Source organism: Ranitomeya variabilis, chromosome 5 (assembly GCF_051348905.1).
Source record: "Ranitomeya variabilis isolate aRanVar5 chromosome 5, aRanVar5.hap1, whole genome shotgun sequence".
Lineage (NCBI taxonomy): Eukaryota > Metazoa > Chordata > Amphibia > Anura > Dendrobatidae > Ranitomeya > Ranitomeya variabilis.
In genome coordinates this window covers 36,374,892-36,401,192 of record NC_135236.1, presented here as the reverse complement: position 1 = coordinate 36,401,192, position 26,301 = coordinate 36,374,892, and the positions used below count along the sequence as shown (strand labels likewise).

The 26,301-nt window shown below is 44.2% G+C and overlaps 1 long non-coding RNA gene across 1 annotated transcript; it reads right to left on the bottom strand.

Moving 5' to 3' along the window:
- Window positions 1-2,258: 2,258 nt before the first annotated feature.
- On the bottom strand, window positions 2,259-26,250 carry LOC143773267 (uncharacterized). Its single transcript, XR_013215120.1, has 3 exons — window positions 26,227-26,250; window positions 7,226-7,272; window positions 2,259-2,302 (listed from the first exon to the last, which is right to left on the bottom strand). It is a non-coding gene; the product is annotated as an uncharacterized LOC143773267 (long non-coding RNA).
- Between the last annotated feature and the right edge of the window lie 51 nt (window positions 26,251-26,301).

Sequence of the window (26,301 nt, the reverse complement as noted above, 5' to 3'; positions counted from 1 at the left end):
CAGCGTTCTTTGTTTAAAATTCGCGCTTTTCTTTCCTTTACGTGAGTCCCGGCTTGTGATTGGTTGCGTGCCGCCCATGTGACCGGGACGCAACCAATCACAGCAAGCCGTGACGTAATTTCAGGTCCTTCAGGATTTTAAAATTACGTTCCGGTGTTGTGATTGGTTGCGTCGCAGTCACATGGGCGACGCAACCAATCACAGCAAGCCGTGACGTAATTTCAGGTCCTTAAGGATTTTAAAATTACGTCCCGGCTTTGTGATTGGTTGCGTCGCAGTCACATGGGAGACGCAACCAATCACAAGCCGTGACGTCACGGGAGGCTGGACACGTGCGCATTTTAAAATGGGCGCGTGTCCAGCCTCCCGTGACGTCCCGGCTTGTGATTGGTTGCGCCGCGATCAACCAATCACAAGCCGGGAGGCTGGACACGCGCGCATTTTAAAATTTTAAAATGCGCGCGTGTCCAGCCTCCCGGCTTGTGATTGGTTGACCGCGGCGCAACCAATCACAAGCCGGGACGTCACGGGAGGCTGGACACGCGCCCATTTTAAAATTTTAAAATGCGCGCGTGTCCAGCCTCCCGGCTTGTGATTGGTTGACCGCGGCGCACAAAATGAGTGAGGATGAACTAAACCAAACAAGGGGAAACTGCCAATGTTGGCAAAACATCAATTATTGCATAATAAGTTTGGTCGAATTTGCAGGATGTGTCTCACATTCCCATGTATCACCTCTCAGCTGATGTATTATACAAGCCTCCCGGCTTGTGATTGGTTGACCGCGGCGCAACCAATCACAAGCCGGGACGTCACGGGAGGCTGGACACGCGCCCATTTTAAAAAGCGCGCGTGTCCAGCCTCCCGTGACGTCACGGCTTGTGATTGGTTAATGGCGGCCATGTTGCCGGGACGCGGACCAATCACAGCAAGCCGTGACGTAATTTCGTCACGGCTTGCTGTGATTGGTCCGCGTCCCGGCAACATGGCGCCGTGACCAATCATAAGCCGGGACGTCACTGGAGGCTGGACACGCGCGCTTTTTAAAAAGCGCGCGTGTCCAGCCTCCCGTGACGTCACGGCTTGTGATTGGTTAATGGCGGCCATGTTGCCGGGACGCGGACCAATCACAGCAAGCCGTGACGTAATTTCGTCACGGCTTGCTGTGATTGGTCCGCGTCCCGGCAACATGGCCGCCCTGACCAATCACAAGCCGGGACTTCACGTAACCAAGTAAAAGCGCGAATTTTAAACAAACAACGCTGCCGGTTCCCTCGCTGAGGTCCAGGCTGCGTCGGACAGGTGAGTATAGCGATATTTTTTATTTTAATTCTTTCTTTTACACATTTATATGGATCCCAGGGTCTGAAGGAGAGTTTCCTCTCCTTCAGACCCTGGGAACCATCAGGAATACCGTCCGATACTTGAGTCCCATTGACTTGTATTGGTATCGGGTATCGGTATCGGATTGGATCCGATACTTTGCCGGTATCGGCCGATACTTTCCGATACCGATACTTTCAAGTATCGGACGGTATCGCTCAACACTACTTATAACATAGATACTGTATATACTCGTGTGTAAGCTGACTTTTTCAGTACTTTTTTGTGTGCTAAAAAGGCCCCACTCGGCTTATACATGAGCCACGGTACAGAAAGCCGGCGGAGCAGCGGGTGCCATTAGCTGGCGCACACATCATTCTCACCTACCTGCGCGCCCTCGGTGCTTGCACTGCATCTCGTTCTGGCCGCTGGCGCCTGCCTGCAGCTCATCCTGTGCTCAGCGGTCACGTGGTACTGCTCATTAAGGTGACGAATATGGACATGTCTCCACTCCCACAGGCGGAGTGAATATTCATCTCCTTAATGAGCGGTACCACGTGACCGCTGAGCACAGGAACAGCTGAAGGCAGGTGCCAGCGGCCAGAACAAGATGCAGTGCCAGCACCCAGAGCACGCAACTAGGTGAGAATGATGTTTTTTTTTTAATAGGAAACATGCAGTCTGGGATAGTGAATAAGGAAGCATGCATACAGGGATGGAACTGGGAGGCATTCATACCAGGACAGGGAAGGGGGAGGCAGTCATAGCAGGACAGGGGTGAGGGGACCATGCATACCCGGCTTATACTCGAGTCAGTAAGCTAACCCAGTTTTCCGTGGCAAAAGTAGGTGTCTCAACTTATACTCTGGCCAGTTTATACTTGAGAATATACGGTAGATAGATAGGTAGATAGATGGGTAGTTAGGCAATTTTACCGTATTTTTGGCTCGTTTCTGCAGCTCTTCTATGTTTGCATAGTCTGAAATATAAAGACGTTTTTCTTAGATAATAGGTACAGAATATATTTACGTGCAAAACTTACAGTGCAGCTTCTACTGGGGACCAACCATCATAGAACTTTCTTATTTACAGTCCCAAGAAATAAAGATGGCAAACATGAGCAAAAGTAATAACTTGGTTCAAAAGGCAAGGACAGCTTCCACAAATTTGGGGGGCCCACGACTTCTAAAATATGTTTCACCTGCTATAGCTTCATCTTGGGAATGATTACGTATTTGCTTTAAAAGTAGAATTTGATTCGATTTTTTACAAAAACATTTGATTTGCCTGAATTTCAAATTATTGAGATTTGCTTCTGGTGAATCCAGCAAAATGGAGTTGACCTGCTGCTATCTATCTGAATGCTAAAAGGTACAGAACAGGTTAAAACTAAATCCACTCCCTTCATCACTAACCTGTCTTACCACCACAGCTCTCCCCCCAGTGTTGGGTGTCTTTACATTAGATGTGGACATCCATTTCCAGATGTTCAGTCGTTGTCCATCCTCCTGGCAATGACCAATTCTCAGCAATGCACGTTTTGATGACATGGTGTCAGGATGTTAAAACATGTGTTGCACTATGACTAGCCAGTAGAGAGGAGCGAATAAATTTGAGTGGAATTGACTTCTACTCAAATTTAATAAACATCCACATTAATGAAACTGCATATTTAATTTATAATTCGATTATGCACTGAATCAGTAGACTGGAGACCACTGGACACCATTTTTCTGAACCATAAAGAGCTATAAATAAGGAGCTTAAAAAACAAAAACAAACTATATTCTCAACTCACCCCTTTGGGTCCTCCACTACTCATTGCCGACCGTTCATTGTGCGCCACATCTTCTGATCTTACGCCCCTTGCGGTGGAATCCCTTGGCCTCTTATGATAAGCTGGACTTCTGGGCTTTCATGAGGCCTGGAAGGGTTCTGCACCTACATGCAAAAGGTGACATTCTGTGACATTGCGACCTATCAGCACACATGTGCAAGACTTTCCCAGGTCTCATGAAAGAGGGTTGTCTTGGCCCAGTGTGGGAGGACTGTGGATCCCAATACAAGCAGAGGGTAGCAAAAGATGCGGCATGGACAGGATAGCTAGTGGTGAATAGCGGAGGGGATAAATAAATGAGCAGTGACGGGAGTATAACAATTTTCTATTTGTATACATTACATTTATTATGCTCTGTGGTCTGGAGAGACTTTAGAGCACAGTAAGGAACATTAAATTCAAAGCAAATTTCCTGTGAAAAAAATGCATGAACGGGTGACCTTGAATTTTGTCTAATCCTACAGATAACTAGAAATGGATCCACAGCGGCAGGACAAATGAGTAGTGAGGTTAGTATATATTATTGTCCAGAACTCTAGAAAGACCCCACAGGTCCCTCATAGAAAAGGGGAGGTACTGTCACGGGTTTACCATGACAGAGAGGAGCCAGAAGACTGCAGCATCTGATTTCTCCTACTCCTGCACTGTTTAGAATCACTTCATAGTAAATGTTGCAGGTTTCTTATAGCAGTGCAGGGGTTAATTTGCTCAGTTGAGAGCTCTTGGAAGCTTTCCTGCACCAAGGCTTTCAGCTGTTCACTGTTGGGCACTCCCCTCTCCAGTATATTCTGGGCCCTGGCAAGCACTCATTGCCAGAGATAGCTTCATGCTGCATTGTGAGGAGATGGTTGGTTGTGGTTGTTGTTTTGAGAAGGCCATGAAATTGATATAAGGATCCTTGTGAATACCCTCTAAACATGCGCTGGTTTGTGACACATGCGCAGTAGCTGGTCTCTATCACTGAGCTGCTGGAAATGGTTGTACTATCTAAATTACCTCTGGTGCTGGTGAAGATATGTCTGCGGTACTGGTGAGGTGGATAGAACTACCTCTCCTCAAGTGCCAGAACGGGTGGACTATGTCCAGCCTAGGTCTGCCGGTAACTATGGTTTTTAGTAAAAATACGTACTGTCGTACGTGAACACCGGTGAGCGTACGTTGACCTATGACGCATGCGCAGGAGCCGGTATACCTTCTGCGCATGCGTGATTGTTGGGGAGGAGTGTATCTTTCAACTCTACCTCTAGCGGCCGCAAGGGTACAGACGCATGCGCAGTGCACGATATGGAGACATCCTCTTACACGCTGATGATGATCACCAACAGGAAGTTGGATTTGAACTACACGTGCACGCCAAGGTATTTATATAGTAGGTTTAGTTAGTTGAGGTAGCAGCCTCATTTCTTTGGATATGGCAACATCGCCAATATGCTGATCAACTGATCTCTCCTGAAGATCCCATGAAAGGGAGAAACGCGTTGAGAGTATGTGGAGTGCAGTAGCGCCATCAGTGGACAGCACCATGAAAAGATAAGCAGATTTATCCATTTCATTGCTTTACATTTATTGAGCTGCAACTTTTACAATATATCTGCTGATGCATTCAGTATCTGTGGCATGGGGTGTTCTGGCGCTTCTGGTTGCCAGCATAATTTTGTTGGTAAATTAGTGGATTGTGAGCATTGTTGGTTTGATATCTTGATAGGAAATTTGGTAGTCATGGAGAATTTAGGTCTATCAGAGAATTTGTGGAATTTACCCTGAGGTGGAAGGCTACGATATACCATATGTTATATGATTGGGAGTTGCCTATACATTTTTATTCAATCAATCATCAGTGTATTGAGTATATACCCTATATCTACAATGCTCTACAACTACTGTACCTTTGGCGTATCTGGGATCCTAAATGGGCCCACCTGCATATAATCTGACCCTTACCTTTACCATCAGTTTAAATTCATTTTGGTAACCTACAAGTATAATAATATTACATGCCAATCTGGCCTTCTATTTCTTCCTTTGCGTCCTGCCAGGTCGAGAATAGGAGGAGCGGTTTTAGGACTGTATGGTAGTCCAATTTAGTGTTTATATCACCTGTAGCGAGTCATCATATATCTCAGGGATTGAACAGGGAGGAGAAAGCACTATTTTTGCCTCTCCACTGTTTTGATATGTCCTGCTCAGGCTGATTTATCTTTTTTATGCATGAATGCACCTTCACAGGTGGTAGGGTATATTTTACCTATCAATAAAAGTTAAATTTTAAAGGGTTTTTTTTAGTTAGTCTGTTTGAGTTCACCCTTTTCATTTATTTCTGTAAGACATACAGGTAACAGATCAGTACCTAAACTGGAACACGAACACCGACCCTATTCAGATGAATGGGGGACCCTATCATCCATGGCTTGCCATGCTGTCATCTGTGTGATAGTGCGACAAACCAGGCTCTGATCGGAGATATGATCGATACCAACCATCAGAGCACTGTGATTCCCACCACGTGAGATGAAAGCATGTGAGCCAGCAGCTGTTACCGAGGGAAAAACGGTTACCACCAGTCACAGGCAATGCTCATCATCATATGCCTGCTCTTGTTGATAGCAGTGAGAGCAGGTTCAGCCAATGAAAGTATTTATCAGCCGGCACCTGTGCTCTTAAAAATCAATTTTTTAACCAGTGCAGGCAAAACCGACAGCTGCAACTACCATCTGTCAGCATTATCATGGCTGGTTATCAAGAATAGAGGGGTTAAACGCTATTTTTTAATATTCTATAAATAAATAATTTTAAAAAAACGACATGGGGTTCTGCCTATTTTTGACAACCAGTCAAGCTATAGCAGGCAGTTGGGAACTAGTATTCTAAGACTGGGAATGGGCCATGGACATTGGCCCTCCCCTGCCTAAAAATAGCAGATCACAGCTGCCCTAGAAAAGACAAACCTATTAGATGCACCAATTGTTGCACTTTGTCCGGCTCTTTCTACTTGCCCTAGTGCAGTGGCAAGTGGGGTAATAGGTTTGGGGTTAATGTCAGCTGTTTTATGGCCGCTGACATAAAGCCTAGGGGTTAGTAAAGGAGAGGCTTCTAAAAGATAACGTCATTACTAACCACAGAATTAGGTATTTTAATTGAAATAAAGACACTGACACCTTTAATTGAAATAAAAATAAAAAGTTATACTCACCATTACGCCTAATACACTTATTCCCATGTGCCCTGTAAAAGACAAAAATAAAACACCATTGCCCTCAACTGACCTACGAGAAGATAATCCACTGAAGCCCACGTCCCCTGTAAAAGGCAAAAAATAATAAAACACCATATTTCTCACCTGTCCAATCATAATCCTTTAATGAGCATGTACCATGATCATCTGGATGATTTGGATAGTGGTCACATCAGTTATTCACACCAACCGGCTCACAATGAGACAGGAGCGTGAGAAAGGTGCTGCAGTGTGTAACTGTGGCGTAGGGAAGGTCACCGGAGTTCATAGATGATGAACTCCAGTCACCTCACTTACAGGACAACTCACTACATGAGAATTTGTCTGGTTTTGTGTTTTAAGCCTGCTTTATGTTTTTACATATATTCACTTTTTGCTTTTTTTATGAGAGAGATTTCTAGCAAATGTAATGCCACAGCTTGTCATAAATAAGACATTCTGTAGATCATCAAAACATAACCCAGCACTCAACTTAAGCGGTGATGAAAATAAGAGGATTTTATTCATCCAATATAAGCTGGCTTATATTGGATGAATAAAATCCTCTTATTTTCATCACCGCTTAAGTTGAGTGCTGGGTTATGTTTTGATGGTTGTTATGGTTTGGGAACCTACCCAGGCACCACTACGTCAGTTGTGCACACGACGTTCGTACCATTCTGTAGATCATGTCCTCACTTTACCTATAAGTTCCCTCACACTTAAATAGTTAATAATAAAAAATGTGAAGCAGATTATGGGAACTACGACAATACTAATATAAAAGCCAAACACTACAAGAAAGATATGAGAAATGTATTTACACCCTAAGATTTCATTTCATTTTTTATTACCTGAATTTTGGGACACAGAAGAATCAATGGTCTCCACAATTGTACCTCTGGGGTAAAAAAATAAAACCATGTTTGTAACACCTTCTGCTTGTAAAATGATACAGTAAATGTGTATTTGTATTAACACATAACAAATACAATTACAATCTGTGTACATACAGTACATTACATTACTGATCCTGTACTGATCCTGAGTTACATCCTGTATTATACCCCAGAGCTGCACTCACTATACTGCTGGTGCAGTCACTGTGTACATACATTACTGATCCCGAGTTACATCCTGTATTATACCCCAGAGCTGCACTCACTATTCTGCTGGTGCAGTCACTGTGTACATACATTACATTACTGATCCTGAGTTACATTCTGTATTATACCCCAGAGCTGCACTCACTATTCTGCTGGTGCAGTCACTGTGTACATACATTACATTACTGATCCTGAGTTACATCCTGTATTATACTCCAGAGCTGCATTCACTATTCTGCTGGTGCAGTCACTGTGTACATTCATTACATTACTGATCCTGAGTTACATGCTGCATTATATTCCAGAGCTGCACTCACTATTCTGCTGGTGCAGTCACTGTGTACATACATTACATTACTGATCCTGAGTTACCTCCTGTATTATTCTCCAGAGCTGCACTCACTATTCTAGCGGTGCAGTCACTCTGTACATACATTACATTACTGATCCTGAGTTACATCCTGTATGTTATGATCCGGTGACCTTGGAGCCGCATGAAAACTTTCTCTGGAGTCGGTGGAACCTGTACTGACCGCAAATCCTGAACTAACACCGCAACTAGAAGTAGCCGTGGGGTGTGCCTAACAAACCCTAGACACCTCGACACAGCCGGAGGACTAAATACCCCTATAGATGGAAATAGGAATGCTATCTTGCCTCAGAGCAGACCCCCAAAGGATAGGCAGCCCCCACGAATAATGACTGTGAGTAGGAGAAGAATAGACACACGCAGGTAGAAAACAGGATTTAGCAAAAGAGGCCACTCTAGCTAAATAGGAAAGGATAGGACAGATTACTAGGCGGTCAGTATTAAAACTCTTCCAAAAATATCCACAACAGATAATACAAAAAGTTCCACAATCTAACTAAAGACATGGAATGTATATCTGCCACTCCAGAGAATCCAACAAGACTGAGAAAATACTGACACAATCTAAGCTGGACAAGAAAACACAAAGAATAGCACTGAATTGTGAAGCACACACCATGTGTGCCACAGGAACAAAAAAAACCAGACACTTATCTTTGCTGATTTGGCAGAAAGGCAGGAGGAACCAGGCAGAGGTCCTACACCTCCCAATAACAATTGACAACTGGCAAGGACTAATGAATCCTGCACACCTAAATACCCCAGTCAGAACTGCAATCAGCAGACACACCTGACCAGGACTGCAACCCAGGGACAACTGCATTATCACCTACTACCGCCGGAGGGAACCCAAAAGCAGAATTCACAACAGTACCCTCCCCTTGAGGAGGGGTCACCAAACCCTCACCAGCTCCCCCAGGCTGATCAGGACGAGCCAGATGAAAGGCACGGACCAGATCAGCAGCATAGACATCAGAAGCAAAAACCCAAGAATTATCCTCCTGGCCATAACCCTTCCATTTGACAAGGTACTGAAGCCTCCGCCTCGAAAAACGAGAATCCAAAATCTTCTCAACCACATACTCCAACTCCCCATCAACCAAAACAGGGGCCGGAAGATCAACAGAGGGAACAACGGGCACCACATATTTCCACAATAAAGATCTATGGAAGACATTATGGATAGCAAAAGAGGCCGGAAGCGCCAATCGAAAAGACACCGGATTAATAATCTCAGAAATCCTATAAGGACCAATAAACCGAGGCTTAAACTTAGGGGAAGAGACCTTCATAGGAACATGACGAGAAGACAACCAGACCAAATCCCCAACCCGAAGCCGGGAACCAACACACCGACGACGGTTAGCAAAACGTTGAGCCTCCTCCTGAGAAAACACCAAATTGTCCACCACATGAGCCCAAATCTGCTGCAACCTGTCAACCACAGAATCCACACCAGGACAGTCTGAAGGCTCAACCTGCCCAGAAGAAAAACAAGGATGAAAACCAAAATTACAAAAAAAAGGCGAAACCAAAGTAGCCGAACTAGTCCGATTATTAAGGGCAAACTCGGCCAATGGCAAAAATAACCCACTAGCATGGGAACAACAAGGCGTGGCCCGCGCACAAGTCCCACAGGACTGCACAAAAGAATGCACATCACGTGACAACGAAGGCCACCAAAAGGACCTACCAACCAAATCTCTGGTACCAAAAATACCAGGATGACCAGCCAACACAGAACAGTGAACCTCAGAAATCACTCTACTAGTCCATCTGTCAGGAACAAACAATTTCCCCACAGGACAGCGATCAGGTCTATCAGCCTGAAATTCCTGAAGAACCCGCCGTAAAGCAGGGGAAATGGCAGAAAGGACCACCCCTTCTTTCAGAATGCCGACCGGTTCAAGGACCTCAGGAGAATCAGGCAAAAAACTCCTAGAAAGGGCATCAGCCTTAATATTCTTAGAACCTGGAAGATACGAAACCACGAAATCAAAACAGGAAAAAAACAAGGACCATCGAGCCTGTCTAGGACTCAGCCGTTTGGCAGACTCGAGGTAAATCAAATTCTTATGATCGGTCAGGACCACAATACGGTGCTTAGCTCCCTCAAGCCAATGTCGCCACTCCTCAAATGCCCACTTCATAGCCAACAACTCCCGATTGCCGACATCATAATTGCGTTCAGCAGGCGAAAACTTGCGGGAGAAGAAAGCACACGGTTTCATCAAAGAACCAACAGAATCCCTCTGAGACAAAACGGCCCCTGCCCCAATCTCAGAAGCATCAATCTCAACCTGAAACGGAAGAGAAACATCTGGTTGGCGCAACACCGGAGCAGAAGTAAATCAGCGTTTAAGCTCCTGAAAGGCAGAGACAGCCGCAGAGGACCAATTCGCCACATCAGCGCCTTTTTTCGTCAAATCAGTCAAGGGTTTAACCACGCTGGAGAAGTTAGCAATGAACCGGCGATAAAAATTTGCAAAACCCAAAAATTTCTGAAGGCTCTTCACGGATGTGGGTTGAATCCAATCATGAATGGTCTGAACCTTAACCGGATCCATCTCCATAGATGAGGGAGAAAAAATAAAGCCCAAAAAAGAAACCTTCTGCACCCCAAAGAGACACTTAGACCCCTTCACAAACAAAGCATTGTCACGAAGGATCTGAAATACCATCCTGACCTGTTCCACATGAGACTTCCAATCATCGGAAAAAATCAAAATATCATCCAAATATACAATCAAAAGTGTATCAATATAAGTCCGGAAGATATCATGCATAAAGGATTGAAAAACAGATGGAGCGTTAGTGAGCCCGAATGGCATCACAAGGTATTCAAAATGGCCTTCGGGCGTATTAAACGCAGTTTTCCATTCATCACCCTGCTTAATACGAACAAGATTATATGCCCCCCGAAGGTCAATCTTCGTAAACCAACTAGCCCCTTAATCCTAGCAAACAAATCGGAAAGCATAGATAAAGGGTATTGAAACTTGACAGTGATCTTATTCAAGAGGCGATAATCAATACAAGGTCTCAAGGAGCCATCCTTCTTAGCAACAAAAAAAAAACCTGCTCCCAACGGTGAAGAAGATGGCCGAATATGCCCTTTCTCCAAAGACTCCTTAACATAACTCCGCATGGCGGTATGTTCAGGCACAGACAGGTTGAAAAGTCGGCCCTTAGGAAACTTACTGCCTGGAATCAAGTCAATCGCGCAATCACAGTCCCTGTGCGGTGGAAGGGAACTGGACATGGGCTCATCGAATACATCCTGAAAATCAGACAAAAACTCTGGAATTTCAGAAGAGGAAGAAGAGGAGATTGACATCAAAGGAACATCATTATGAACCCCCTGACAACCCCAACTAGTCACAGACATAGATTTCCACTCCAACACAGGATTATGTACCTGCAACCACGGGAAACCCAGCACGATAACATCATGCAAATTATGCAACACCAGAAATCGACAATCTTCCTGATGGGCTGGCGCCATGTGCATGGTCACCTGTGTCCAAAACTGGGGCTTATTTTTAGCCAAAGGTGTAGCATCAATCACCCTTAAAGGAATAGGGTTCTGCAAAGGTTGCAAGGGAAAACCACAATGCCTGGCAAACTCAAAATCCATTAAGTTCAAGGCGGTGCCTGAATCCACAAATGCCATGACAGAAAATTATGACAATGAGCAGATCAAGGACACCGATAACAGAAATTTAGGTTGTACAGTGCTGATAGTAAATGAACTAGTGTTCCTTTTTGTCCGCTTAGGGCAGACTGAAATGACATGAGAAGCGTCGCCACAATAATAACACAACCTGTTCTGACGTCTGAATCCTTGTCGTTCCGTTCTAGACAAAATCCTATCACACTGCATTGGCTCAGGACTTTGCTCTAAGGGCGACGCCACAGCGTGCACAGTTTGACGCTCCCGCAAGCGCCGATCAATCTGAATGGCCAGAGACATAGAATCACTCAGACCGGAAGGCGTGGGAAACCCCACCATAACATCTTTAACGGATTCAGAAAGACCCTTTCTGAAAACTGCCGCCAAAGCATCATCATTCCATTTAGTCAACACAGACCATTTTCTAAATTTCTGACAATACAATTCTGCCGCCTCTTGACCCTGAGACAGGGCCAACAAGGTTTTCTCTGCTTGATCCACAGAATTAGGTTCATCATATAATAATCCTAAAGCCTGAAAAAAGGAATCTACATTAAGCAAGGCCGGATTCCCAGATTCCAGGGAAAATGCCCAATCCTGTGGATCGCCACACAGCAGGGAGATGACAATTTTAACCTGCTGAATGGAATCACTGGAGGATCGCGGTCTCAGAGCAAAAAACAGTTTACAATTGTTTTTAAAACCCCAAAATTTGGACATATCACCAAGAAACAAATCAGGGGTAGGAATCTTCGGCTCTAAAGCAGGAGTCTGAACAATATAATCAGAAATACCCTGTACCCTAGCAGCAAGCTGGTCTACACGAGAAGCAAATTCCTGAACATCCATGCTGGAACAAGACTCCTCAGCCACCCATAAATAAAAAGGGAAGAAAAGACAGAACAGACTGCAGAAAAAAATGGCTCAATACCTTTCTTCCCTTCTTCTGAGATGCATTTAACTCATTATGGGCCAGTTGTACTGTTATGATCTGGTGACCTTGGAGCCGCATGAAAACTTTCTCTGGAGTCAGTGGAACCTGTACTGACCGCAAATCCTGAACTAGCACTGCAACTAGAAGTAGCCATGGGGTGTGCCTAACAAACCCTAGACACCTCGACACAGCCGGAGGACTAAATACCCCTATAGATGGAAATAGGAATGCTATCTTGCCTCAGAGCAGACCCCCAAAGGATAGGCAGCCCCCCACGAATAATGACTGTGAGTAGGAGAAGAATAGACACACGCAGGTAGAAAACAGGATTTAGCAAAAGAGGCCACTCTAGCTAAATAGGAAAGGATAGGACAGATTACTAGGCGGTCAGTATTAAAACCCTTCCAAAAATATCCACAACAGATAATACAAAAAGTTCCACAATCTAACTAAAGACATGGAATGTATATCTGCCACTCCAGAGAATCCAACAAGACTGAGAAAATACTGACACAGTCTAAGCTGGACAAGAAAACACAAAGAATAGCACTGAATTGTGAAGCACACAGCATGTGTGCCACAGGAAAAAAAACCCAGACACTTATCTTTGCTGATTTGGCAGAAAGGCAGGAGGAACCAGGCAGAGGTCCTACACCTCCCAACAACAATTGACAACTGGCAAGGACTAATGAATCCTGCACACCTAAATACCCCAGTCAGAACTGCAATCAGCAGACACACCTGACCAGGACTGCAACCCAGGGACAACTGCATTACCACCTACTACCACCGGAGGGAACCCAAAAGCAGAATTCACAACACTGTATTATACTCCAGAGCTGCACTCAATATTCTGCTGGTGCAGTCACTGTGTACATACATTACATTACTGATCCTGAGTTACATTCTGTATTATACCCCAGAGCTGCACTCACTATTCTGCTGGTGCAGTCGCTGTGTACATTCATTACATTACTGATCCTGAGTTACATGCTGCATTATGTTCCAGAGCTGCACTCACTATTCTGCTGGTGCAGTCACTGTGTACATACATTACATTACTGATCCTGAGTTACTTCCTGTATTATACTCCAGAGCTGCACTCACTATTCTGCTGGTGCAGTCACTGTGTTCAGGGCCGGTTTTAGGCAAAGTGGGGCCCTAGGCAAAGTTTAAAATGGGGCCCCAAATGCTAACATATTGCACGTCACACAGAAGCATTTCGGTTGTATTTACCTGCGCTGATCTCAGGCCGCTAAACGAGTGTGATCGACAATACTGAAGTCGTTGGACGCTTGTTTCCCGGCCTCTTTCCACCATCTGAGAAAGAATGATGGGACAGAACCATCACTAATAGATCACTAACAGATCACCATACAGTATCATGTTATCAGCAGCACATCTACAGTTTACATAGGGTGATGTGCTGCTGAGAACAATGATTTTTATTCCGGCATAAACAATCCAATCACCCAATGAATATGCAGCATTTTACTTGTTTAGTAAAATACACCCCATAGTCCTCCATATAATATAATGTGCTCCACAGTCCTCCATATAGTATAATACACTCTTCATAGTCCTCCATATATTAAAATGCACACGCCATAGTCCTCCATATAGTATACAGCAGAGCCCACAGTAGTATACAGCAGAGCCCACAGGGATATACAGCAGAGCCCACAGGGGTATACAGCAGAGCCCACAGGGGTATACAGCAGAGCCCACAGGGGTATACAGCAGAGCCCCCAGGGGTATACAGCAGAGCCCCCAGGGGTATACAGCAGAGCCCCCAGTAGTATACAGCACAGCCCCCAGTAATATACAGCAGAGCCCCCAGTAATATACAGCAGAGCCCCCAGGGGTATACAGCAGAGCCCCCAGGGGTATACAGCAGAGCCCCCAGGGGTATACAGCACAGCCCCCAGTAATATACAGCAGAGCCCCCAGTAATATACAGCAGAGCCCCCAGGGGTATACAGCAGAGCCCCCAGGGGTATACAGCAGAGCCCCCAGGGGTATACAGCAGAGCCCCCAGTAGTATACAGCACAGCCCCCAGTGGTGTACAGCAGTGCCCCCAGGGGTATACAGCAGAGCCCCCAGTAGTATACAGCACAGCCCCCAGTGGTGTACACCACAGCTCACATCCCCCCCTCTCCTCTCCTCTCCCCTCCTCCCCTCTCCTCTCCCCGTCCAGTAAAAAGAAAAAAAAAAAACACAAGCTCCTCACCTCTCCACACGTGCCCGCGCTGCTCCTGTGTCGGCGGCTGCAGCTGCTCTGCCTGGGACACAGTGAGTGCGCGCGCACCCGCTGTGTCAGAGGCAGAGCGGGGAATGATGGGAGAGGGGGCGTCAGGTGACGCTCTCTCCTCCATCATTGCTTTGAACTGTACCGGCAGATGCCGGTACAGTTCAATGCGGCGGGGGAGTCAGCGCTGGCGGCAGGCGGGCCCCCTGCCTCACAGGGGCCCGGGGCCCCATAGCGGCTGCGTGATTTGCCGCTAGCTGGGGGCCCCTGGGGGAGTGGGGGCCCCAGGCAGCTGCCTGGTCTGCCTGCCCCTAACGCCGGCCCTGACTGTGTTCATACAATACATTACATTACTGATCCTGAGTTACATCCTGTATTATACTCCAGAGCTGCACTCACTATTCTGCTGGTGCAGTCACTGTGTACATACACTGCATTACTGATCCTGAGTTACATCCTGTATTGTACTCCAGAGCTGCACTCACTATTCTGCTTGTGCAGTCACTGTGTACATACACTGCATTAATGATCCTGAGTTACATCCTGTATTATATTCCAGAGCTGCACTCACTATTCTGCTGACTCATCTTGTTTAATTTACGAAGGAGGGACTCTTAAAATCACAGAGCCTATTTTTACTGGTGCATCTGGCGGCATTAATCTTCTTAAAGGGCCATTATTAAACTGTGGGTCTCCTAAGCTGTTGTAGCCTATGCTGTGAGTGGATGGGCTGCCAAGAATTACGATGCACCACAATACCCCTTTCATAAGATGTCCCGTGGGGACTCCTGAAAAAGTGTTGCATTGAATTCAAGGCCTGCCCTGCTACCAATTCAAAGGCACCCCAATAAGCCTTGGAACCAACATACTGTATGGGCCCCTGAAAATCCACTTCACAATCTGCATTTTGTGCTCCCGTACTCCTTGGTTTTACACACTGGCGGCAAGGCCAGCCCTGCTGCATAGTCAGTCATCTGCTCCCCATTACACCTTGGAACCCACATACTGGATGGGCCCATGAAAATCCACTTGTATTTTTTAATGGTATGATGGTTTCCTCTTTGCACAATTACTTACAGGAGAATTTGGCAATTTTATTTGCCATGTTTTTAACACTAAGGTTCAGAAACGGCTTTTAAATAGGCTAATACTTGCAATACAACGCAATTTTATTGCAAACTATGAAAGTCAAGGAATAGTATGATTGTGCGTGCGTACACTTTTGAATATGTTAACATACAAAGGTTAAGTACATATAAGGATTAAATGAATATAGTGATTATGTATATATGAAGATTAACTACAAACAGTATACTTAGACCATCACTAAGAGGCTTATAAACATCATCCGTCTGGAATATCAGAGAAGCAACACTAAAACAGAGAACCCCTGGGAGATTACCTATACTGCATAGGCATCCCCAATTATGCAGGTGTCAGCACACTGTACATGTACAGATACCTCAGTTTTGGCATCTGTCTTAGTCATGTTTTTTCTGTCTCAAATAGTGATTTACACTATGTAGTAACTCTAGTTTCACCCAGTCCTTCAAGTGGCCACTTTTCAAGGTTGGATGAAACTGAGATATCATGGACTCATCAGACGAGGGGCCATAAACCCTAGAAAATAAAAGTCACAAGGATTTAGATCAAACCACCGGCATAGTTTCAGTAAACCTTAATGTTTTACAATGACAAACAGCAAACATACAGAGGTTTAGAACTGTTTGTGAAGTGAATAAACAAACATTTATCAAGATTGTGTCACTATGAGCATTGTCTGTAAATGTTTTACAAGAAATGCAGCTATGTGATTGTCTGAATGAATTCGGTATACAGTATTTCAATCTTGTTTACAAATCGCCATTTGTATATTCTCCATTTGTACATTTGAGGCAGACAAAGTTATGGCTCTCAAGGAGAGAAACTAATATAGTGGACAAAGAAATATTTGTAATGAACTATTGAGCCAAACTAACAGTATTGCTTTATCTAATTTACATGAAGTGTATTGTGTCCAATGTGAGCAACCAGGCAACACAAATAGGAGCTTTTTAAGGGAGCTTTTTAAGGTACACAAATGTTATCAAGTCTTTGACAACAAGGATGTTTCACCAATGTGGGGTACCTTTTTTAAAAATATACTAGTGACATTGCAGGCCCCTTGCCCAAAAATTCACCAGCCTATAACAGTACAAAGCACGTTCACACTGGTGATCTAGTGGCAGATAAACAAGAGACATTGCAGGAGACAGAGTTAAGAAGTAGGCCCAATGTAGTGGTGTGTGTCACTGATCTTGTAATGCAGTGCATGAGCTGCCAAACAATTCCCCAAAGGGGGAATGTTTTTTTTTAAAATAGACTAATGCCATCACAGCCCCCTTGCCCAAAATACACCATACAGAGTACGTTCACCCTGGTGATCTAGTGGCAGGTGAAGGGCACATTACAGGAGACAGACTTAAGAAGTAGGCCCAATGTAATGTAATGCCCAATTCCCCAATGTCTGGTCCTTTCTTTACAAACTAAAATAGTCCCATCACAGTCCCCTTGCCCAAAATGCACTGTACAGAGCATGTTCACCCTTGTGATCTAGTGGCAGGTGAAGGACACACTGCAGGAGACAGACGTAAGAAGTAGGCCCAATGTAGTGGTGTGTATCTCTGAGACTTGTAATGCAGTGCATGAGCTGCCAAACAATTCCCCAATGGGGGGACCTTTTTTAAAAATAGACTAGTGCCATCACAGCCCCCTTGACAAAAATGCACCGTACAGAGCACGTTCACCCTGGTGATCTAGTGGCAGGTGAAATACACACTGCAGGAGACAGACTTAAGAAGTAGGTCCAATGTAATGTAATGCCCAATTCCCCAATGTGGGGTCCTCTTTTTAGTAAATAAAATAGTGCCTTCACAGCCCACCGTGCCCCAAAATTCACGAGCCTATAACAGTACAGAGCATGTTCACCCCGGTCATCTAGTGGTTGTGTTTGATGAGGATGAGGATAAGGAGGAGGATAACGACAAACAGACCAAATGTGGAAGCGTATACCCATGTGTGGTTATGAAGAGGTGCATGAGAATACACCTCCCCAAAAGAGAGAATGTATTTGAGGTTATGTTTCACTGGTTTCACTTGGTGGTGCACAGAAGTCTTTCCAAATCCAGTCCTTGTTCAGTTTTATAAGAGTCAGCCTGTCAGCATTTTCATTTGACAAGCGGATGTGCTTGTCTGTGATAATTCCACCAGCATCACTAAAAACCCGATCTGACAGAATGCTATCAGCAGGGCAGGCCAGGCCAGGACCTCCAAGGCGTAGAGAGCCAGTTCATGCTACATGTCTAGTTTGGATACTCAATAATTAAAAGGCACAGAGGAATCAAGGAGGACGTTTGTACGATCTGCAAGGTACTCCCTCACCATCTTCATAAACATAGCACTTCTTGAGACAGCACCCCTTGTCTCTGTGGCGTCACAATGGGAGGGTCTGAGAAAACTGTCCCAGAACTGTGCCATTGCTCCCCTGCCTGAGCTGGATTGTACTTCTGTCTCTCTGGCTTGGACTCCTTGGTTGTACAACAAACTCTGACGTCTGCTGCCAGCGTTCTCACATGGGAATTTTCGAAGTAATTCCGCTACTAGGGCCCTGTGGTACTGCAACATTTTAGTACACCTCTCTGCCTCTGGTAGAAGAGATTGAAAGTTCTCCTTGTAGCGTGTGTCTAGAAGTGTCACCAACCAGTAATGAGTGTCACCCAAAATTTTCATAATGAGAGGTTCACGTGAAATGCAGTGCAACATAAAGTCAGCCATGCGTGCCAGAGTGCTAACAGGCAAGACCTTCGTGTCCTCACCAACAGGGCGACTGACCATGCTGTTCTCATCCTCCTCCTCCTCCTCCCTGTCCTCAGGCCATCCCCACTGAACAGATGGTATGACAGCTGTCTTTGTTGTACCATCTATACCACATGAAAGTAGCTCCTGTTCTTCCTCCTCCTCCTCCTCATTGCCTATCAGTCCACATTGAAAAGACATGAGGCTGGGCTGAGTGTAATCCCCCTGTATGGTTCCTTAGTCTATGTCCTTGTGCTCTGCCTGAAATGCATCCTCTTTAATTGTGAGCAGAGAGGTTTTCAGAATGCTGAGAAGCGGGATGGTGATGCTAATTATGGCATCATTGCCACTCACCATCTTGGTGCAGTTCTTAAAGTTTTTGGAGGATGGTACATATGTCGGACATCCATGTCCATTCCTGAGGTCTTATGTGTGGAGTCTGAACTGAATATCGACGGCCTTGTTGATCTTGGTAGTCAACAACTGCCCTCTTCTGCTCACAAAGCCTTTCCAATATAAACAGCGTGAAGTTCCAGTGCATGGGGACATCACACCAGCCGGTGACCTAAAAGCTGTAAATGCTGCTGAAGCACGGCAAGGGCGGCTGAAGCTGTAGCTGACTTTCTAAAATGTACAGGCAGATGGCATACTTTCACTAGCAGATCTGGCAGCTCCGGGTTTTCAGAAAACGGTGAACCACGAGGTTAAGCACATGGGCCAAGCAAGGTATATGTGTGAGCTCACTTTGCCTCAGAGCCACCACCAGGTTACAGCCATTGTCACCCACGACCATGCTTGGCTGTAGGTTCAACGGTGTCATCCAAACATCTGACTGCTCTTTCAGCACTGCCCACAACTCTTCTGCATTGTGTGGTTTGTCACCTATGCAGATTAGCTTCGGCACCACCTGTTGCCGCTTGGCTGAGGCAGTGCTGCAGTGCTTCCACCTTCTGACTGATGTGTTGATTTCAGAGATGGAGGATGAAGAGGAGGAGGAGCAGGAGCTGTAGACTGTGGGGGCAACCCTGATTGACTTAGGGCCAGCAATCCTCGGCGTGGGGAGGATGTGTTCCATCCCAAGGTCCGACTGGGTCCCGCCTTCCATTGTTAACCCAGTGTGCGTCAGTGAGATGTACCGTCCCTATCCACAAGCACTTGTTCACGTGTCTGTGGTTAGGTGGACATACAGTACATACCAAAAGTTTGGACACACTTTCTCATTTAAAGATTTTTCTGTATTTTCATGACTATGAAAATTGTACACTCACACTGGAGGCATCAAAACTATGAATTAACACATGTGGAATTATATAGTTAACAAAAAAGTGTGAAACAACTGAAATTATGTCTTATATTCTAGGTTCTTCAAAGTAGCCACCTTTTGCTTTGGTGAATGCTTTGCACACTCTTGGCATTCTCTTGATGAGCTTCAAGAGGTAGTCACTGGGAATGGTCTTCCAACAATCTTGAAGGAGTTCCCAGAGATGCTTAGCACTTGTTGGCCCTTTTGCCTTCACTCTGTGGTCCAGCTCACCCCAAACCATCTCGATTGAGTTCAGGTCTGGTGACTATGGAGGCCAGGTCATCTTGCATAGCACCCATCACTCTCCTTCTTGGTCAAATAGCCTTTACACAGCCTGGATGTGTGTTTGGGGTCATTGTCCTGTTGAAAAATAAAGGATGGTCCAACTAAATGCAAACCAGATGGAATAGCAGGCCGCTGCAAGATACTGTGGTAGCCATGCTGGTTCAGTATGCCTTCAATTTTGAATGAATCCCCAACAGTGTCACCAGCAAAGCACCCCCACACCATCACACCTCCTCCTCCATGCTTCACGCTGGGAACCAGGCATGTAGAGTCCATCCGTTCACCTTTTCTGCATCACACAAAGACACGGTGGTTGGAACCAAATATCTCAAATTTGGACTCATCAGACCAAAGCACAGATTTCCACTGGTCTACTATCCATTTCTTGTGTTCTTTAGCCCAAACAAGTCTCTTCTGCTTGTTGCCTGTCCTTAGCAGTGGTTTCCTAGCAGCTATTTTACCATGAAGGCCTGCTGTACAAAGTCTCCTCTTAACAGTAGTTGCAGAGATGTGTCTGCTGCTAGAACTCTGTGTGGCATTGACCTGGTCTCTAATCTGAGCTGCTGTTAACCTGCGATTTCTTAGGCTGGTGACTCGGATAAGCTTATCCTCAGAAGCAGAGGTGACTCTTGGTCTTCCTTTCCTGGGGCGGTCCTCATGTGAGCCAGTTTCTTTGTAGTGCTTGATGGTTTTTGCCACTGCACTTGGGGACACTTTCAAAGTTTTCCCAATTTTACGGACTGACTGACCTTCATTTCTTAAAGTAATGATGGCCACTCGTTTTTCTTTACTTAGCTACTTTTTTCTTGCCATAATACAAATTCTAACAGTGTATTCAGTAGGACTATCAGCTGTGTATCCACTAGACTTCTGCTCAACACAACTGATGGTCCCAACTCCATTTATAAGGCAAGAAATCCCACTTATTAAACCTGACAGGGCACACCTGTGAAGTGAAAACCATTCCCGGTGACTACCTCTTGAAGCTCATCAAGAGAATGCCAAGAGTGTGCAAAGCAGTCATCAAAGCAAAAGGTGGCTACTTTGAAGAACCTAGAATATAAGATATAATTTCAGTTGTTTCACACTTTTTTGTTAAGTATATAATTCCACATGTGTTAATTCATAGTTTTGATGCCTTCGGTGTGAATGAACAATTTTCAGAGTCATGAAAATGCAGAAAAATCTTTAAATGAGAAGATGTGTCCAAACTTTTGGTCTGTACTGTATGTGTGAGAGGAGACAATAAGCGGCTGGACCAGTGTTCATTACACTGACTATTTTCTGGCTGATATTCTTGTTATATTTCTGTTATTATTATTGTTATGTTTTTCATTTTTATAATAAAAGATCTACAGGATGTAACTCAGGATCAGTAATGTAATGTATGTACACAGTGACTGTACCAGCAGAATAGTGAGTGCAGCTCTGGAGTATAATACAGGATGTAACTCAGGATCAGTAATGTAATTTACTGTACGTACACAGTGACTGCACCAGCAGAATAGTGAGTGCAGCTCTGGAGTATAATACAGGAGGTAACTCAGGATCAGTAATGTAATGTATGTACACAGTGACTGCACCAGCAGAATGGTGAGTGCAGCTCTGGGGTATAATACAGGATGTAACTCAGGATCAGTAATGTAATGTATGTACACAGTGACTGCACCAGCAGAATAGTGAGTGCAGCTCTGGGGTATAATACAGGATGTAACTCAGGATCAGTAATGTAATGTATGTACACAGTGACTGCACCAGCAGAATAGTGAGTGCAGCTCTGGGGTATAATACAGGAGGTAACTCAGGATCAGTAATGTAATGTATGTACACAGTGACTGCACCAGCAGAATAGTGAGTGCAGCTCTGGAGTATAATACAGGATGTAACTCAGGATCAGTAATGTAATGTATATACACAGTGACTGCACCAGCAGAATAGTGAGTGCAGCTCTGGGGTATAATACAGGATGTAACTCAGGATCAGTAATGTAATGTATATACACAGTGACTGCACCAGCAGAATAGTGAGTGCAGCTCTGGAGTATAATACAGGATGTATCTCAGGATCAGTAATGTAATGTATGTACACAGTGACTGCACCAGCAGAATAGTGAGTGCAGCTCTGGAGTATAATACAGGATGTAACTCGGGATCAGTAATGCAATGTACGTACACAGTGACTGCACCAGCAGAATAGTGAGTGCAGCTCTGGAGTATAATACAGGATGTGAATCAATGGTCAGCAATATACCTGTGTAAACAGATGATGTACTGATGACAATAATTTGAATAGTCTTGTATAAATGATTGTAAGAAACCTCCACAGTAAATCCAAGATAAATAGACAGATAATAGATTAATAATAGATAGATAATAGAAAAACAAAATAGAGAACATTACCAAAAAAAGGTAAAGGTTGGGTGCAGAGCTTCATAGGTACATACCAGTCCTTATAGTAGAGAAAATGAGGAAGCAACACACCAAAAATTTAGTGCAAAAAAGCTATTTTAATGACCAATTTGTGCGACGTTTCGGCTCCGAGTGTTAGCCTTTTCAAGTTTTGAAGAAGGCCCACACACACAGAGCCAAAATGTTGCACAAATGGTCCATTAAAATAGCTTTTTTGCACTAAATTTTTGGTGTGCTGCTTCCTCATTTTCTCCACTATATGGAGTAGATAGATAATAGATACTAGATAATACAGGTCCTTCTCAAAAAATTAGCATATAGTGTTAAATTTCATTATTTACCATAATGTAATGATTACAATTAAACTTTCATATATTATAGATTCATTATCCACCAACTGAAATTTGTCAGGTCTTTTATTGTTTTAATACTGATGATTTTGGCATACAACTCCTGATAACCCAAAAAATCTGTCTCAATAAATTAGCATATTTCACCCGGCCAATCAAATAAAAGTGTTTTTTAATAACAAACAAAAAAACCATCAAATAATAATGTTCAGTTATGCACTCAATACTTGGTCGGGAATCCTTTGGCAGAAATGACTGCTTCAATGCGGCGTGGCATGGAGGCAATCAGCCTGTGACACTGCTGAGATGTTATGGAGGCCCAGGATGCTTCAATAGCGGCCTTAAGCTCATCCAGAGTGTTGGGTCTTGCGTCTCTCAACTTTCTCTTCACAATATCCCACAGATTCTCTATGGGGTTCAGGTCAGGAGAGTTGGCAGGCCAATTGAGAACAGTAATACCATGGTCAGTAAACCATTTACCAGTGGTTTTGGCACTGTGAGCAGGTGCCAGGTCGTGCTGAAAAATGAAATCTTCATCTCCATAAAGCATTTCAGCCGATGGAAGCATGAAGTGCTCCAAAATCTCCTGATAGCTAGCTGCATTGACCCTGCCCTTGATGAAACACAGTGGACCAACACCAGCAGCTGACATGGCACCCCACACCATCACTGACTGTGGGTACTTGACACTGGACTTCAGGCATTTTGGCATTTCCTTCTCCCCAGTCTTCCTCCAGACTCTGGCACCTTGATTTCCGAATGACATGCAAAATTTGCTTTCATCAGAAAAAAGTACTTGGGACCACTTAGCAACAGTCCAGTGCTGCTTCTCTGTAGCCCAGGTCAGGCGCTTCTGCCGCTGTTTATGGTTCAAAAGTGGCTTTACCTGGGGAATGCGGCACCTGTAGCCCATTTCCTGCACACACCTGTGCACGGTGGCTCTGGATGTTTCCACACCAGACTCAGTCCACTGCTTCCTCAGGTTCCCCAAGGTCTGGAATCAGTCCTTCTCCACAATCTTCCTCATTGTCCGGTCACCTCTTCTCGTTGTACAGCGTTTTCTGCCACATTGTTTCCTTCCAACAGACTTACCATTGAGGTGCCTTGATACAGCACTCTGGGAACAGCCTATTTGTTGAGAAATTTCTTTCTGGGTCTTACCCTCTTGCTTGAGGGTGTCAATGATGGCCTTCTTGACATCTGTCAGGTCGCTAGTCTTACCCATGATGGGGGTTTTGAGTAATGAACCAGGCAGGGAGTTTTTAAAAGCCTCAGGTATCTTTTGCATGTGTTTAGAGTTAATTAGTTGATTCATAAGATTAGGGTAATAGGTCGTTTAGAGAACCTTTTCTTGCTATGCTAATTTATTGAGACAGGTTTTTTGGGTTATCAGGAGTTGTATGCCAAAATCATCAGTATTAAAACAATAAAAGACCTGACAAATTTCAGTTGGTGGATAATGAATCTATAATATATGAAAGTTTAATTGTAATCATTACATTATGGTAAATAATGAAATTTAACACTATATGCTAATTTTTTGAGAAGGACCTGTAGATAACAGATGATAGTTAGATATATAGATGTCAGTGACACACACACTTATACAGTTGTGCTAAAAAGTTTAAATATCCCAGCAGAATTTTTGCTTTCTTGGCCTTTTTTTCCAGAGAATATGAATGATAACAAAACTTTTCTCCACTCATGGTTAGTGGTTGGTTGAAGCCATTTATTGTCAGACTACTGTGTTTTCTCTTTTTAAATCATAATGACAACCCAAAACATCCAAATGACCCTGATCAAAAGTTCACATACCCCATTTCTTAGTACCGTGTATTGCCCCCTCTAACATCAATGACAGCTTGTAGTCTTTTGTGGGAGTTGTGGATGAGGTTCTTTATTTTCTCAGATGGTAAAGCTGCCCACTCTTCTTGGCAAAAAGCCTCCAGTTCCTGTAAATTTCTGGGCTGTCTAGCACGAACTACGCGCTTGAGATCTCCCCAGAGTGGCTCAATGATATTGAGGTGAGGAGACTGAGATGGCCACTCCAGAACCTTCACTTTTCTCTGCTGTAGCCAATGACAGGTCAACTTGGCCTTGTGTTTTGGATCGTTGTCATGTTGGAACGTCAAAGTACGTCCTATGCGCAGCTTCTGGGATAATGATTGCAAATTTGCCTCCAGTATTTGCTGATAACGTGCTGCATTTATCTTTCATTGAACTTTAACCAAGTTACCTGTGCCTTTGTAGCTCACACATCCCCAAAACATCAGCGATCCACCTCTGTGCTTTACAGTAGGAATGGTGTTCCTGTCATCATAGGCCTTGTGACCTCTCTCCAAGTGTGACGTTTATGATTGTGGCCAAAAAGTTCAATTTTGGTCCTATCACTCAAAATTACCTTGTTCCAGAAGTTTTGAGGCTTGTCTCTGTGCAATTTTGCGTATTGTAGGTTAGATACTTTGTGGCATTTGTGCAGTAATAGCTTTCTTCTGGCCACTCGACCATGCAGCTCATTTTTCTTCAAGTGCCTCCTTATTGTGCATGTTGAAACAGCCACACTGCTAGTTTTCAGAGAGTCCAGTATTTCAGCTGATGTTATTTGTGGGTTTTTCATTGCATCCCGAACAATTTTCCTGGCAGTTGTGGACGACATTTTTTTTGGTCTACCTGACCGTGGTTTTCTTTTTACAGAGCCCCTGATTTTCCATTTGTTAATCACAGTGTGAACGCTGCTGACTGGCATTATCAATACTTTGGATATCTTTTTGTATTCATTTCCTGTTTTATACAGTTCAACTAACTTTTCCCGTAGCTCTGTTAACAATTTTTTGCTTTCCCCATGTCTCACAATCCAGAAATGTCAGTGGCTGGATGAAAGATGCAAGAGTCTGTCTGGATCCTAGAAACTCACTCCGCTTTTATGCACATACACTGATTACAAGCAAACGGGTCACAGGTGAGGATGTTACCTTTAGTAGCTATTCACACCCATTTGTGTCAACTTCTGTGCATGCTATCAGGCCAAAATCACCAGGGTATGTGAACTTTTCATCAGGGTAATTTGGATGTTTTGGGTTGTCATTATGATTTAGAAAGAGAAAACACAGTAGTTTGACAATAAATGGCTTCACCCAGCCACTAACCATGAGTGGAGAAAAAGTTTGGTGTTATCATTCATATTCTCTCAAAAAAAAAACAAGAAAGCAAAATTATGCCGGGGTATGTAAACTTTCTAGCACAACTGTGTGTGTGTGTGTATATATATATATATATATATGGATAGCATAGATAGAGAGATAATAAATAGATCACGGATAGATAGATATAGATAGATAAATACCTAATATTGCTCCTCTTTTCATCTGTATATTAAAATAAAAATGATAGACTGTGAAACATTATCAGAGTTTCTTTA